Source organism: Pristiophorus japonicus, chromosome 20, assembly GCF_044704955.1.
Source record: "Pristiophorus japonicus isolate sPriJap1 chromosome 20, sPriJap1.hap1, whole genome shotgun sequence".
NCBI lineage: Eukaryota > Metazoa > Chordata > Chondrichthyes > Pristiophoridae > Pristiophorus > Pristiophorus japonicus.
The window spans coordinates 78,472,496-78,490,427 of record NC_091996.1 but is presented as its reverse complement, the minus strand read 5'-3'; positions in this window follow the sequence as shown (position 1 = coordinate 78,490,427).

Genomic DNA, 17,932 nt, shown 5'->3' with positions numbered 1-17,932 from the left:
ATTCAGATGGAGGGTGAGAAAGTTGGATCTCAAACCAGCGTACTAAGCTTAAATAAAGGAGGCAGTGAAGGTACGAGGGCAGAGTTGGCTAAAGTGGATTAGGAACATAGGACGGTTGATCAACAGTGGCATACATTTAAGGAGATTATTCACAACTCTCAAGAAAAATATATTCCAGTGAGGAGAAAAGGGTAAAAGAAAAGATAGCCATCTGTGGCTAACTAAATAAATAAAGGACGGTATCCAATGAAAAACAAGGGCAAACAAATTGGCCAAAACTAGTAGGAGGACAGAAGATTGGGAAGCTTTTAAAAGCCAGCAAAGAATGATTAACAAAAATTAAAAAGGGAAGTAAGGGAAAAGGAAAACTATGGAATTAAAGTAGCCAGAAATATAAAAACAGATAGCAAGATATAGGAATATTAAAAGGAAAAGAAGGGATAAAGTAAATGTTTGTCCCTTAGATGAGGAGAACGGGGAATTAGTAATGTGAAACATGGAGATGGTAGAAAATCTGAACACATCTTATATCAGCCCTTACGCCGAGGATAACGTGTGGGACCAAAGTGCAGCCATTACATGTGGAAATGTTCCATTTACCTCGTAATTTTATAATCTTCGAAATACAGTGAAGGGATATTTCACCCCATTCTTCAGCTCCTCTCTAAACTTACTCTGGGTCACGGCATAAATAAAGATGTTTGTGCAGCAACTCAGGAGCTGAAGCTTAAAACCAAGTTCATGGTGAGGTTAGCAATAGGGAACTCGCTCACCAGAACAATTCTAGAATACATCATAGCCACCAGGAGCAGAGACCATTGAAGGATAAAATTATCCCAGATCACCAAAAGTGAAGTGATTGATTTTTTTCTGTTTTGTGTTTCTGGATCACTGGGAATCTCCCACTGACCCGATCGCGAAGACTCTTGCGAATTATAATGGTCACTACGGCTTACAGTATAAGATACTAACAATATTACAACAGTCGATAGTCAAGGGGCGATAGGGGGGGAGGAACTTAACACAATCACAATCACGAAGGAGGTGGAACTCAGTAAGATAATAGGACAAAAGATGGATAATTCCCTGGATCTGATGGCTTGCATCCTAGGGTCTTAAGAGAAGTAGCAGCATGGATAGTGGATGCATTGGTTGTAATTTGCCAACATTCCCTGAATTCTGGCGAAGTCCCAGCAGATTTCAAAACTGCAAATGTAACGCCTCTATTTAAAAAAGAGGCAGACAAAAAGCAGGACACTGTCGGCCAGTTAGCCTAACATCTGTGGTTGAGAAAATGTTGGAGTCCATTATTAAAGAAGCAGTCGCAGGACATTTGGAAAAGCAAGTTTCAGTCAGGCAGAGTCAGCGTGGATTTCTGAATGGGAAGTCATGTTGACAAATTTGCTGGAATTCACTGAGGATGACCAAAGTGGGTGGATAAAGGGGAACCAGTGGATGTTGTGTATTTGGAATTCCAGAAGGCATTTGACAAGATGCCACTTAAAAAGTTCCTGCACAGGATAAAATTTCACGTGGTTGGGGGAAAATATATTAGCATGAATAGAGGATATGCTAACTAACAGAAAACAGAGTGTCGGGATAAATTGTTCATTCTTGTGTTGCCAGTCAATAACTAGTGGGGTGCCGCAGGGATCAGTGCTAGGACACCAACTATTTCCAATCTATATTAATGACTTGAAAGAATGGACCGAGTGTAAGGTTCCTGATGATAAAATGATGGGGGGAAAAGCAATGTGTGAGGAGGGAACAAAAAATCTGCAAAAGAACATAGACAGGCTAAGTGAGTGGTAAAAGGTTTGGCAGATGGAGCATAATGTTGGAAAGTGTGAGATATATGAACTTTGGCAAAAAAAAAATCAAAGAGCAAGTTATTATTTAAATGGAGAAATATTGCAAAATGCTGCAGTACAGCGGGACCTGGGGGTACTTGTGCATAATTCACAAAAGGTTTGTTTGCAGTTACAGCAAGTGATCAGGAAGGCCAATGGACTCTTGGCCTTTATTGCAAAGGGGATGGAGTATAAAGCAGGGACGTCTTGCTACAGATATACAGGGTATTGGTGAGGCCACACCTGGAATACTGCGTACAGTTTTGGTTTCCATATTTACGAAAGGATATACTTGCTTTGGAGGCAGTTCAGAGAAGGTTCACTCGGTTGATTCCTGAGATGAGGGGGTTGATTATGAAGAAAGGTTGAGGAGGTTGGGCCTCTACTCATTGGAATTCAGAAGAATGAGTGTGATCTTATCAAAACGTTTAAGACTTTGAAGCGGCTTGACAAGGTGGATGCATAGAGGATGTTTCCACTGATAGCGGAGACTGGAACTAGGGGGCATAACCTTTCTGTGAAAGCTGGGTAATTGAATAAATTTAAGAGATCGATAGACAGTTTCTTAACTGATAAGGAAATAAGGGGTTATGGTGAGCGGGCAGGGTAGTGGAGCTGGGTTCATGATCGATTCAGCCAGGATCGTATTAAATGGCGGAGCAGGGTCGAGGGGCCATATGGACTACTGATGTTCCTATTTCCTATGCTCTTATGTTGTTATGTACGATCACTTATATTCGTTAATGACTTCCAGAACACAATAGAGAGCCATATAGCAAAAATTGCCGAAGAAATAAGGATTTATGAGATAGTAGGTAGCATAAAATTACAAAGAGACATTAAATGAATGGGCAAAACTGAGTAACTTGGGGTATTTAGGGACATGGAACGGAGGCAGATGAATGGAGTTTGGATACAGTTCAGCCATGGTTTCATTAAATAGCGGAACAGTGTCGAAAACTCTATTCCTATATTTATATCAATAGCCCCACAATATCTCAGGGACAGTGAGCAGCATCAGGAAAGAAGGGATTACACCCTTAGCATATCCCAGGGTCACTGATCAGGAGCAGGAGGCAGGGGATCAACCACCATTTCTCAGGCTCACTATTAGCAGCTGGACCCAAGGAGATAAACCACACCATATCCACACGTCATTCATTCAAATTTAACTGACCTGACCCAGATTTGACCCTGGGACCTGCTGTCGGAAAGTCGGGATTTGTCCGCCAGTGAGTGCATTTATTATCTGCTCGTCAGGGAAGACCATATTCCATTGCTGTACATTTCTGAATGAACAGAACCATTTGATTTTTGAGGTTATTTATCCAATTTGATCAGACAAGGACTTCTCAAATCATTACTGATAGTTGACGTGAAACATTATCTCTATAATGAATTTCTGTCACAAATGATTTCTTCACGGGATGTAGTGAGTTTTCAGTAACTTACACCCATGGATCCAACACAGATATTTCTGCTCCCATCCTGACATATAATGTTCCTGTTTCTCCGCTTCAGTACAGTTAACATAGTGACGATTGTGATCCTGTCTCGGGGAAAATGTGGTCTCCCCAAATGTGTCACTGGGTACCTGGTGGTCATGGCAGCGAAGGATCGATTGGGCATTATCCTCGACCTGACACTGAGGCACATTCCCATTGTTTATGATAACACATTTCGGTTCCTGCTCGACATTCCTGTGTGTAACATCCACACCATCCTACTTAATGCAGGCACAGACTGTTCCCTCTGGTTCACCGTCGCTTTCACATTTGATCGATGTGTGCCCATTTGTTGTCAGAAGTTGGAAACTAAATATTGCAACGAGAAATCTGCGGCTGTGATTATTGGAACAATGACTGTGTTGTTCTGTGTAAAGAAAATTTTCTGGTACTTTATGTTCACAGACAACTGCATGCTTCAGAGCGCTCCCTGGTTCTGTGTTATGACCTTCAGTATTATATTTTCACGGGTATGTACAGCAATTGGATTTCTACATTATATTTTTACCCCGTGTGTAACATTTATTATAATTCTGATGCTCAATGTGTTAAAAGTCAGATACATTTTAGTGAGCATTATAATTCGCAAGAGACTTCGAGATCGGGTCAGTGGGGAGATTCCCAGTGATCCAGAGACACAAAAGGAAATTAATGACTTCACTTTTGGTGCTCTGGGCTAATTTTATCCTTCTATGGTCTCTGCTCCTGGTGGCTACGATGTACTCTAGAATTGTTCTGGTAAGCCAGTTCCCTATTGCTGACCTCACCATCATTGTACATGAACTCGGGTTTAAGCTTCAGCTCCTGAGTTGCTGCACAAACACTTTTATTTATGGCGTGACCCAGAGTAAGTTTAGAGAGGAGCTGGAGAATGGGGTGATATATCCCTTCACTGTATTTCTAAGAATATAAAATTACGAGGAAAATGGTACATTTCCACATGTAATGGCTGCAATTTGGTCCCACACGTTATCCCAGCCCCTCGTCACTGAGTCTCTGTAATCGCGTAGTGTTTAAGACAAACGGAGATGATTGGATTGAGATTGTGTTTGATGTTTTATAAACTTGGAGCAGCTGCCTTATGCGGGAAATCCTTTGCTGTCATCATACATTTAGAATCAAATTAAACGGATATGAAACATCAACAGTGACAATTATTTAATGTGGTTTATTGCTGTCTGTGTTCATGGATTTCGGCCGGACGGGCTGTGATTCTGTGTAGTGGACTTTAGCTGGGAAAAGATACACTAGTCGGCAATACCGTGAGTTCATCTTTCCAGAGACAATCCCTGGGTAGTTTACTGACTCCTGCAAACCAACTCCTGAAATACTAGTTCTTCATAGTTTAACCTTCTTCATGAGTTGTATCTGAGGAGTAATTTACTACTTGGCTGATAAATACTGTGAGCATTACAATGGTTACATTTCTAAAACAACAGGTTCCAAATGCCGATCACGGGGGAACAAGACAATATACTTCTCTCTAGTCTGAAAAACACATCCGTTCACCACTGCACTCTCCTTTCGATCCTTGAGCTAATTCCGCACCCACACTGCCAAACTTCCTTTAATTCCACGGACTGCAATTTTTCAAGCAACTCAGCATTGTGGTTCTTTGACAAACGCATGGTTAATTTATTTATACACATCAACCACACTGCCCTCTACATTATATCATCAAATAACTCCATCAAGTTACACTAACACGATTTGCCCATAACAAATCCATGCTGGCTTTCATTTATTAGCCTATACTTTTCCAAATGCCAATTAACGTTGTTCCGGATTATTGTCTCTACACGTTTTGCCTTCACCGATGTTAATCTGACTGACCTAAATTTTTTAAATCGGGGGATTACAAGTGCAATCCTCCAATCCTCTTGCACCAACCCATATCTAAGGAAGATTGAAATATTGCGGCCAGACCCTCTGAAAATTCAACTCTTAGTTGCCTCAGTAATTAAGGATGCACCTCCTCCAAACCGGGTGAGGTTTCTACCTTCAGGACAGCCAACTTTCAAATACCTCTTCTTCATCTATTTGTATCCTAAACAAAAACCCGACTTTACTGTTACATTGGCAGCCTCCTATACTCCAGTAAATACAGGCGGAACATACTCATTTCTACCTCTGCCTCCAGTGGAATATCTCCTTTTTGGTCCTTGATCGGCACCATCCTTCCTTTGACTACCCTTGTAGTAGTTACACGTTTATAAAATACTTTTGGATTTCCTTTTATGTTAGCTGTAAATCTGCTCTCATTCTCTCCCATTTCTGCTCTGATTCTGTTTTAGATACTCACCATACTTTCTAATTCAGCATCGAACTATCTCCTCTTTGAAAGCCACCCATTGTTCAATAACTGCATTGCCGACCAAGTTTTGATTTCAATCCATCTGGGCCAGATCCATTGTAAACTCACTGAATTGAGCACTGCTTCAGTTAAGTATTTTTATGCTTGGCTGATTCTTGTACTTTTCCATATCCTTATTGAATTCCTAATGATATTATGTTCACTGTTCCCCAAATTTACCCCCAAAACATTCCGTCTGTTCCCAGAACTCGAGTCGGCACCGCTTCTTCCATATTTGGCCTGGAAACATACTGGCCAAGAAATCCTGGTCGAGGTCTTCCCGCGGACAAATGACAGAAAAAGGAAAAAAGATCCGCACCTACCTGTTCCTGTTGCAGCCATCAGAGGACCCGTTCCGGAGGCCTTCACACACTGTGCATACGGGCACATGCACGTCTGGATGTCCGTAAGCTGGAGGCGGAGTAACATGGGTCTGGACAGCCAATCCAGATAAAGTATATTCTCATTCATAATAATGTAACCTCCATAAGAAGGAGTTCCCATTATTATGATTGAGAAACATATCTCTTGTCTAAGGAGAATTAATTCATTAAATGAGCTGTTTGCTGAGTAGTTGCTGGGTGCGTTTTGCAAAGGTTTAGAGATAAGTTCTACTTGATAGTTCCGAGTCTAACTAGAGGTATGGCAGGGCAGCTCAGTCCCGTGGATTGCACATCCTGTGGCATGTGGGAAATCCTGGATCCTTTGCTCAGCCTGCATGACCATGTCTCCAGCTGCACCAACTCGAGCTCCGTGTTTTGGAGCTTGAGCGGCGGCTGGAGTCACTGCGGTAAATCCGAGAGACTGAGAGCTACGTGGATAGCACCTTTCTGGAGAGGGTTACCCCGCAGCTTAAGAGTATACAGTCAGATAGGGATTGGGTGACCGCCGGACAGGAAACGACAGCTAGGCAGCTAGTGCAGGAGTGCCCTCAGTCCATCTCACTCTCCAATCATTACTCTTTTCTGAGTACCGGTGAGGACGATGGTGGCTCTGGGGAGTGCAGCCAGAGCCAAATGCACGGCACCACGGCTGGGTCAGCTGCACAGGGGGGCGGAAGAAGAATGGAAGAGCTATAGTGGTAGGAGATTCAATGTCAGGGGAGCAGACAGGCGTTTCTGCGGCCGCGGACTTGAATCCAGAATGGTATTTTGCCTGACTGGTGCCAGGGTCAAGGATGTCACTGAGCAGCTGCAGGACATTCTGTGGGGAGCGGGTGAACAGCCAGAGGTCGTGGTCCATATCAGGAACAATGAAATAGGTAGAAAGAGGGATGAGGTTCTCCAGGCATAGTTTAGGGAGCTAGGAGAGAGATTAAAAAGCAGGATCTCAAAGGCAGTAATCCCCGGATTACTCTCGATGTGACAAGCTAGTGAATACAGAAATAGGAGGTTAGAGCAGATGAATATGTGACTGGAGAGATGGTACAGGCGGGAGGGTTTTAGTTTCCTGAGGCATTGGGACCGTTTCTGGGGAAGGTGGGTCCTTTACAACAGAGCCGGGACCAATATTCTCGCGGGGGCAGGGGGCGGGTAGGGGGGGCGTGGTTTCCAGTCATGTTGCAGTTTCTTAACCATTAAGGGAAAGGTATTAAGGGGCTTGGGGACCGGGCGGTAATTGAACTTGAATCCATGATCAGTTAAATCATGATCGTATTAAATGGTGGAGCAGGCTCGAGGTGCCATATGACCTACCCCTGCTCCTATTTCTTATGTTCTTATGTTCACATGCCTTCAATTTTCTACTAGGTTATACCTGCACTTCTTGACTGATGGGTACCCAAAACCATTTTCCATGGCAGCAAAAGCACTTGCAGAACTGCGTCCTCATTGTGTATTAGAAATAGCATCTCTCCTCCTCCTATATTGGAAAGGTTATATATATAGCTCCACCCAGTGGCCTACTGTGGCATTGCAGTAAAGAGGGGGTCACCTGCCTGGTTTCCTGAAGCTATCAGCCATTTTAAAGCCTGTGTGAGGTTGTACCGAAAACATAACATTGCCGATGAAGGATAGGATAATCGGATAACATAGCTGAAATTTTTGTTGGTGGTTGCTTAACAGTTAAAAATCCAAAGTAAATTGCAAGCATACTTGGCTGAAGTGCCAGAGTCCAGGTGGCCGCAGCTATGTGATAATAGGGCATTCTGGGAGTTTTAACTGGACCATGAAAGTTTTGGAGCGTATGTGGAGCTGCTAGCAATGTTCTTCACTGCAAATAATATCATCGAAGTACCTAATGATGAAAACCATAACCGAGTGATGTTGGAGAGAAAACGGTCTATTTTCTTAACTGAAGCAGGGCCCTTGGTGTATGGAACCCTGAAAAATGTGCTTGTGCCTGTCAAGCCAAAGGACACATCAATTAAGCAGATTCTAACTAAGTTAGAACAGCACTACAGTCCTGAGCTCCTGGAAATTGGTCAACTTTATCGTTTCAGAATCTAAGATCAGTTAACTGACGAAAGACTCAGCGAGTTCATTGTAACATTAAAAAGTATCGATTTACTGTAGTTTCAGAAAGTTTCAGGACCAAGCATTCCGTGACTGATTTGTTTGTGGGATGAAAAATGATGCGATCAGAAGAAAGTTATTAACTACTCCTAATTTGACTTTTGCTATAGCTTTTCAGACAGCTATATCAATGGACATGGCCAACCAATATTCTCAAGAATTTCGTGCCATTTCCAGTCATCAGACAACCGAGGTGAATCGCCTGCATGTTAAAAGTAAAAGGCAGTTGGGCTCAAATGTCTCAGCAACTCGCAATGGATACGTGCTATCGATGCCTTGGACAACACATTGCACAAATTGTCCATATGTGAAGGCAGAGTGTTTCTTCTGCAGGAAAACTGGGCATCTTGCGAAGCCATGCGGACTGAAGAGTATACCAACTTTCAAATCTATAATAGAATTCCCCAGAGACTGTATAGCTTGGTAGAAAAACAACAGGACGAGGAGTTTTAGAGCTTCACATCATCAGGAGCACGAGCGTATCTAACAGTATCATTGTCCATGTAGATGTTGCAGGAACCAAGATACCGACATTGATGCATCTGTGAGTGTAGTACCGGAATCGCTATGCCATGACAATTTGTGTGAATTCCCATTGGAGAAATCCAAGATAGAGCTGCAAGGCTACTCGGGAGAGAATATTCCTGTGGTAGGTCATATCACCGTATCGGTGAAATACAAGGATCAATTTCATAGCTTGCCTCTCGTAGCAGTTTCAGGACGCAAGCCTTCCTTACTAGGAAGACATTGGTTGAGATCACTGAAGCTGGATTGGAGTGAGATTTTTCGTGTTGAAACGAGATTTGGATCAAAGGATGAAGTCATCAAGAAGTATCCGAAGGTGTTCTGTGAAACGGGCTGTCCGATCCAAGGCTTCAAGGCGAGTGTCAGGGTACAAAAGGATGCTAGACCAGTTTACTGCAAGCCACGTCCCATACCATATGCACTCAAGGAGAAAGTTGAACAAGAATTCAAAAGACTAGATACTGAGAGCATTATCTCTAAGATAGATCTATGTAATTGGGCTACATCCATTGTTGTTGTACCTAAGTCAGATGGAAAGGTAAGGTTGTGCAATGATTATAAAGTAACCGTAAACAGGTTCTGGAAGGTAATCTCCCCAACACATTGCCAAATGTAGAAGATTTGTTCACAACAACGAGTAAACTCACCCCCAGTAATGCTCGAGTAAACTCACCCCCAGTAATGTTAGAGTAGGTTCAATACTGGCATTGTTAGATTACACTGACCACCAATAATGGTAGAGTATTATTGACACCAGTTATGTTAGAGTAGGGCCAATACCAGTAATATTAGAGATGGACCAATACCAGCAATGTTTGCGTAGATTCTTCACCAAATCTGTTAGAGTAGGGTAACCACCAGGAACGATAAGTTGTGTCACCGCAAGTATGGTTGCATTAGGTTCACCGCCAGTAATGTTAGAGTAGGGACCACTATTTTAGACAAGTGTCAATATCAGTAATGTTAGAGCTGGATCAACACCAGTCACCACCAGTAATTGTAGAATAGTTTCTCCACGTGTAAAGTTAGCTGGAATTATCACCAGTAATGTTAGAATAGGATCAGCACCAGTTATGTTAGAGTAGGGTCACGAGCAGAAATGTTACAGTAGGGTCAACAACAGTAATATTAGAGTAGAGTCACCACCAGTAAGGTTGGAACAGGTTCTCCTCCAATAATGTTAGCTTGGGGAACCACTAGAAATGTTAGAGTAGGTTCACCAACAGTAATGTTGGAGTACAGTCAACACCAGTAATATTATAGTAGGGTCACTATCTGTAATATTATAGTAGGATCGCCAGCAGTAACGTTGGAGCAGGATCACATCTGTTAATGTTAGAGTAGGGTCACCATCAGTAATGTGAGAGTATGTTTAGCGCCAATAATGGTGAATATGGTCAATATCAGTAATGTTAGATTAGGGTCAATGGCAATACTGTTAGAGTAGAATCAACACCATTAATGTTAGAGTAGAATTTCCATCAGTAATTAGGTTCACCATCAGTAATGTTAGGGTGAGGGCCCACGAGTCGGAGGGCCTTGGGGCCGCGAGTGAGAAAGGATGGGGGAGAGTGAGACTGGGGGAGAGAGAGGCTACCGGGCGTGTGAGAGAGGCTGGGGGTTGGAGGAGAGGGAACCAGGGTGGAGAGAGAGAGGCTGGGGACAGAGAGACAGAGGGGAATCGGAGGGGTGAGAGGGAACTCAGCAAAGATGGATCACATCCTTCCAACCCTCTACAAGGGCTATTGTTGGAGTGAATGATATCTAGAAGTCAGGACACTGTCACTATTCACTTCATACCCAATAAACCTGTTAACAATCCATGCACAATGCCCCTGCTATGGGGAGGGGGGGGGCATGGATGCACTTGCACTTGGGTAAGGCCATTGGCTGGGGGAGGCATGAAAATGGACTGGGGTAAGGCACTTCGCCCTGAGGAGGCACACACTTGGACTGGGGGACATGATTTTGGCTGACCCTTGCTGTCTTCTGAGGAATCTGTCCTCTGTCGCTTCAATGAGACAACGTGGATCGAGTTACAATTTCGAAAGTCAGTGAGATCTTGGGATGGGCGGATCCAGTGAAACTTCAGGGTTTGGCTTATCCTCCAAGATGACGAATCAGAAATAAGGGTGGAGCCTGTTGGCCCGTTTTGCAGTACAAATAATTGAAGCGATCTGCTAAGAGTAGGATGAAATCTAATGCCAAAGAATGTGTCTTGACAGGTGGTGGTGTGGCCATTCTGGTAAGTAGGAGGTGGGCATCGGTGTCTAGTGCCCAATCCGACATTGAAGGGAGGAAATGTGGACAGCTGACATTGGACACATGGGCTTTAAATGGCTGCGTGAGCAGCTGCAAAGGATGTTCACGTCGGGCCTGGAGAGGGTATACTTTCCAGGGAGCAGTGCGAGCTGGTGCAGGAGGGCGACAGCAGCGAAGAGTGACGTCATCAAGGTCCAGTTCGTTGATTGGAGTGTGGGCAGATATAGCAGGTGCGGCGAGATCTGGATGAAGGAGCGGTGAGAGATTGTGGAGGGATGTGATCGGGGCCCAGGGCAGGAGTGAGTTCGGGGCCAGGGACCCAAGGTCAGCATGGGCCAGCCCGCACTGCAATACGTACATACTAGATCCATGCAGCAGAGCTGGTCTCCAGTCATCTTGGGTAACCCTTGCCACTGGACCAAGACCTCCCTCTGTCAAGCCCGTGTGGTGGCTGGTGTGCAACGGCCACCACACGTTAAAAGACACTATGCACAGAATTCTTCCACACTTGAGGATGTAGTTTGGGTCCTTCATTCGAAACAACTGTGAACTCATCTTTTTTGGCATGGAAGCAAGTCATCCTCGTTTCGAGGGACCGCCTAAGATGGAGACAAATAAGTGTGTTTTGCTTTTGTATTAGCTGGTAATATTAGAGTCGGGTCACTACCAGTAATGTTTGAGTTGGGTCACCAGTCAGTAATGTTAGCCTCGTGTCACCAGCAGTAATGTTTGAGTAGAGTCATTATAAGTAATGTCAGAGTGGGGTCATCACCAGTCATGTTAGAGTAGGGTCACCACCAGTGATGTTAGATTAGATTATGGACATGCTTAGTTGAACTGCAAAAGTGGCCAACAGGCTCCACCCATTATTTCTGATTGCTCCCCTTGGGGGATAAGCCCCATCCTGAAGTTTCACAGGAATGTGTCACTGGACCCACCCATCCCAAGGTCACCAGTAGGATTGCTACAGTAGGGTCACCATCAGTAATGTTCGAGTAGGGGCACCACTAATAATGTTAGAGGATTGTTAATACTAATATTGTTAGAGTTGGATCACCACCAGTAAGGTTTGGATAGGGTGACCACCGATCATGTTAGAGTAGGACCAGCACCAGTAATGTTATCTTACAGTCAACACCAAAATGATAGAGTTGAATCACCATCAGTAATGTTAGAGTAGAGTCACCATCATTAATGTTAGAGTAGAGGCACTGCCAATAATGTTAGAGTAGTCATGTTGGCGTTGGATCACCAGCAGTAATGTTAGTGTTGGAACAAAACCAGTAATGTTAGTATAGATTATGCAACAGTACTTTAGAGTAGGAAAACCACCACGAATGTTCGAATAGCTTCTCCTCCAGTATAGTCGAGTAGGGTCAGCACCAGTAATGTTACAGAAGGGACACCACTACTACCGTTATACAAGTGTCAATATTGTTAGATTTGGATCATCACCAACAATGTTAGAATGGAGTCATCACCTGTCAGGTTAGAACAGTGTCACTACCAGCAATATTAGAGCATGAACATCGTGGGCAAAGGTGCAGCGAATGAGAGTACAGTGCCCCTGAAGAGCCGAGGGCCCAGGCACAGCACAGGCTTGCCCACACTGCAATACAATTTAGATGAAGGAATTGAATGTAATATCTCCAGGTTTGCAGATGACACTAAGCTGGATGGCAATGCGAGCTGCGAGGAGGATGCTAGGAGGCTGCAGGGGAACTTGGACAGGTTAGGTGAATGGGCAAATGCATGGCAGATGCAGTATAATGTGGATCAGTGTGAGGTTATCCACTTTCGTGGCAAAAACAGGAAGGCAGATTAGTAAAAGGGAAGTTGGGTGTCATTGTACGTCAGTCATTGAAGGTATGAATGCAGGTACAGCAGGCAGTAAAGAAAGCAAATGGCATGCTGGCCTTCACAGCAAGGGGATTTGAGTATAGTAGCAGGAAGGTCTTTCTGCAGTTGTACAGGGCCTTGGTGAGACCACAGCTTGAGTATTGTGTGCAATTTTGGTCTCCTAATCTGAGGAAGGACATTCTTGCTATTGAGCGAGTGCAGCGAAGGTTCACTAGACTGATTCCCAGGATGGCAGGACTGACATATGAAGAAAGATTGGATCGACAAGTTTTATATTGACTGGAATTTAGAAGAATGAGAGGGGATCTCATAGAAACATATACAATGCTGACGGGATTGGACAGGTTAGATGCAGGATGAATGTTGCTGATGTTGGGGAAGTCCAGAACTAGGAGTCACAATCGAAGGATAAGGGGTAAGCCATTTAGGACTGAGAGGAGGAGAAACTTCTTCAGTCAGAGATTTGTGAACCTGTGGAATTCTCTACCACAGAAATTTGTTGAGGCCAATCCGTTAGATATATGCAAATGGTGTTAGATGTGGCCCTTACTGCTAAAGGGATCAAGGGATATGGAGAGAAATCAGGAATGGGGTACTGAAGTTGCTTGGTCAACCCTGTTCATATTGAATGGTGGTGAAGGCTCGAAGGACCAAATGGCCTACTCCTGCACCTACTTTCTATGTTTCTATGTGTAAGCACTGGGACCATGCAGCAGAGCAAGTCGTCCTGGTTCAACCCTTGCTACTGGATAAAGGCCTAGCTCTGTCGAGCCCTTGTGGTGGCTGATCTGCAACGGTCAACACACGTTAAAAGAATCCACGCACCAGCATCTTCCACCCCCGCAACTGGAGTTCAGGAATAGGAACATCGCATCCTTCGTTGAAACATCTGTGAGCTCTCGAGAAAGAAAGTCATCATCCTTCGGGGGACAGTCTATGATGAAGATAGAGTAGGGGCACCACCAGTAATGTTAAAGTAGGATTACCACCACTAATGTTAGAGTAGGGTCACCATCAGTAATGTTAGAGTAGGGTCACCAACATTAATGTTATATTTGGTTCACCACCACTAATGTTGGAGTACATTCACCACCAGTAATGTCAGAGTAGAGTCAGCAACAATAATGTTGCAATTGGGTCACCATCAATAATGCAAGGCTAGCCTCAATATCAGTAATGTTAGATTAGGGTTAATAACATTACTGTCAGTGTAGAAACTACACCATTAAAGTTAAAGTAGAATCTCCACCAGTAATGAAAGTATAGAATCATCACCAGTAATGTTAGAGTAGTTTTATCACCAGTAATGTCAGAGTAGTTTTATCACCAGTAATGTCAGATTAGTTTTATCACCAGTAATGTCAGAGTAGTTTTATCACCAGTAATTTTGCATTAGGTTCAATACCAGTAATGTTAGCGTAGGGTCTCCATCATTAATTTTAGAGTTAAGTCACCACCAGTAATGTTAGAGTAAGGTCAAAACTGGTAATGTTAGAGTAGCTTCACCACCAGTGATGTTACAGTATGGTCACAACCAGTAATGTTAGTGTAGGGTCACCACCAGTGAGGTTACAGTACGGTCACCACCAGTAATGTTAGAGTAAGGTCAAAACCAGTAATGTTAGAGTAACTTCACCACCAGTGATGTTAGAGTATGGTCACCACCAGTAATGTTAGAGTAGGGTCACCACCGGTAATGTTAGAGTAAGGTCAAAACCAGTAATGTTAGAGTAACTTCACCACCAGTAATGTTAGAGTAGGGTCACCACCGGTAATGTTACAGTATGGTCACCACCAGTAATGTTAGAGTAGGGTCACCACCAGTAATGTTAGAGTAGGGTCAGCACCAGTAATGTTAGAGTAGGATCACCACCAGTGATGTTACAGTATGGTCACCACCGGTAAGGTTAGGGTAGGGTCACCACCAGTAATGTTAGAGTATGGTCACCACCAGTGATGTTACAGTACGGTCACCACCAGTGATGTTACAGTATGGTCACCACCAATAATGTTAGTGTAGGGTCACCACCAGTGATGTTACAGTACGGTCACCACCAGTGATGTTACAGTATGGTCACCACCAGTAATGTTAGTGTAGGGTCACCACCAGTGATGTTACAGTATGGTCACCACCAGTGATGTTACAGTACGGTCACCACCAGTAATGTTAGTGTAGGGTCACCACCTGTGATGTTACAGTATGGTCACCACTGGTAATGTTACAGTATGGTCACTACTGGTAATGTTAGTGTAGGGTCACCACCAGTAATGTTAGAGTAGGGTCACCACCAGTAATGTTACAGTATGGTCACCACTGGTAATGTTAGAGTAGGGTCACCACCAGTAATGTTAGAGTAGGGTCACCACCAGTAATGTTACAGTATGGTCACCACCAGTGATGTTAGTGTAGGGTCACCACCAGTGATGTTACAGTCCGGTCACCACCAGTAATGTTAGTGTAGGGTCACCACCAGTGATGTTACAGTATGGTCACCACTGGTAATGTTAGTGTAGGGTCAACACCAGTGATGTTACAGTACGGTCACCACTGGTAATGTTAGTGTAGGGTCACCACCAGTGATGTTACAGTACGGTCACCACCAGTAATGTTACAGTACGGTCACAACCAGTAATGTTAGTGTAGGGTCACCACCAGTGATGTTACAGTACGGTCACCACCAGTAATGTTACAGTACGGTCACAACCAGTAATGTTAGTGTAGGGTCACCACCAGTGATGTTACAGTAGGGTCACCACCAGTAATATTAGAACCACAACCAGTAATTTTAGAGTAGCGTCATCTCCAGTAATGTTAGTATAGGCGCACACCAGCAATGTTAAAGCCCATTCATAATCACAATACAGAGCAATGTTAATTATGTACAACTCTCACTGAAGTAATATGAGGCTGCAAGAACCTAATGCAGAAACCGGGAGGGATCTTCCCTTGAGGGTAAGTTCTCTGGGTTCATTGATTAATGGACGAAGTTTCACTTACGAAGTTGTATAATTTCCCCAGAGGTGTCCCGCCGCATTGCAGTGGAAAATCTAGTCTTGTTTGTTAAGTGACTGGAACTAACACCAATTATTGTATAAACTGGTTTTCTCACAGGGGCACCGATTGTCCTATAAAGGGCGAGAGTTAACGGATCTCATAGGAACTACAGTCAGAATCGTGAGGCAGGACAGCAGTCAGATATTCTTCCAAAAATGACACTTCCAACAATTCTGCTGTTTAGGAACATTTATTATCCTTTCCTCGCAGCATTCACTGTTCCCGGTAAGTCAATATACCCTGTTGCCTAACAGCTTTTGACAACGTTACTGCTAATGATTGTATAACAGATTCCGAGAATTTCTGCACTGCAGACATTGATGCACAGGGAGAAGTCGGTGAATATCAGAGGGAATTCTCCCAGTCCGCGTGGCTGCTGAGGCGCTGTTCTGGTTGCTGGTGTGTGGATGTCGGGAGCACAACTTTGTTCCGTATACTGAGGGAGGGCGAGGCTGATGCCCAGACCACTCTAACAGTACATAGCTCACTACAGCTTAGTAACCATATAATCATCCAATGTGTGCTTTGTTCCCTGTCTCCATTAAGCTGATAATCCCTTGTACTGCAGCCAGCACCACCCAACAGGGGACTGTGAAAGATATTTGGAGCAATAATTGCCGCTCAGGGAGCTGCTACCCTCCCCTCGGCTGCCAAGAACCTTCACAGTTCCACCTGCTGCGGGGAGGCCACTTCACCATCATCTTCGTAACAGATGTAATGTACAAAAATTCCCCTCCAAGGCTAATTAACGTGTATGCCTAGCCTCTCAGAAGCGAGCGGCTGGCCCTCTTCTAGCAGCTCCCACTGCTGCTGGCGACGTCCAGGCCGGTGATTCTGGGCGGTGACTTCAACTGCATCATCGATGCGGCTAGACGATCCAGCAGAGCCGACAGCAAGCTGGACACCACATCCAGACTCCCGATAGATGCGGTAAAAGACGCCAAGCTGTGCGACATCTTCAGCAACCCTGCAGACAGAGCATCGCGCAGATACATCTGGTCGAGACCAGACGGGTCCGTCCGTTCCAGAATAGACTTCCTGTTTGTGTCCCACACGCTCAAGGTCAGATCCACCGACGTCACGCCGGTGTTCTTCTCTGACCACTGCCTCCTACTGGCCGACTGTCGCCCACAGGAAAACCAGAAAGTTGGCAGAGGGATATGGAAGCTGAACGTGAAACTGTTGACTCCGGAAAATGTGGAGGAACTCAAGAGGGATTACAAAGGTTGGAGAACCATAAAACCCCTCTGCGATTCCCCAATGCACTGGTGGGAAACAATCAAGACAAACATCAAGAGGTTCTTCATCCTCAAAGGTGTTCAGGAGGCGAGAGGGAGACAGAGAGAATTGTCCCAACTCCAGAAGAGCATGCAAATCCTGCTCCTGTTGCAGTCGATGGGGGTCGATGTTGCGGAGGAACTCGAAGAGGTGAAGGGCCAGCAAGCCTCGCTCTTTGCCTCAGAGTCCTCCAAAATCATTTTCCGCTCCAGAGTCCGCTCCATCGAGCAGGATGAGACGTGTTCGTGCTTCTTCTTCCAAAAGGTACATGGTGAGCTCTGTGATCACCAGCCTAAAGGAAGAAGACGGTTCTATGACGTTTTCGCAGACTGACATGCTGAGGATCAGCAAATCCTTCTATGCCAGGCGGTATGACATCAAGCCCACAGACCGTGCGGCCTCCCAGTCGTTCCTGACGTCTATCACGGAGGTCCTAAATGACAGCGAGTGGGAGAGTCTGGACCACCCGTTAACTCTGGACGAGATGACAAAGGCCGTCCGGTTCCTTGCGGCGAGTAAAACTCCCGGACGCGACAGCTTACCGGTCGAGTTGCATTCGGCTCTGTGGGACTGGATGGGCCCAGACCTGCTGGAAGTGTACGAGGGTATGCTTCTGGCTGGCAGTATGCCAGAATTAATGAGGAAAGGCATCATCACCCTCTTCTACAAGCAGAAGGGGGAGAGGGAGGAAATCAAAAACTGGCGGCCCATTTCGCTGCTCAATGTGGACT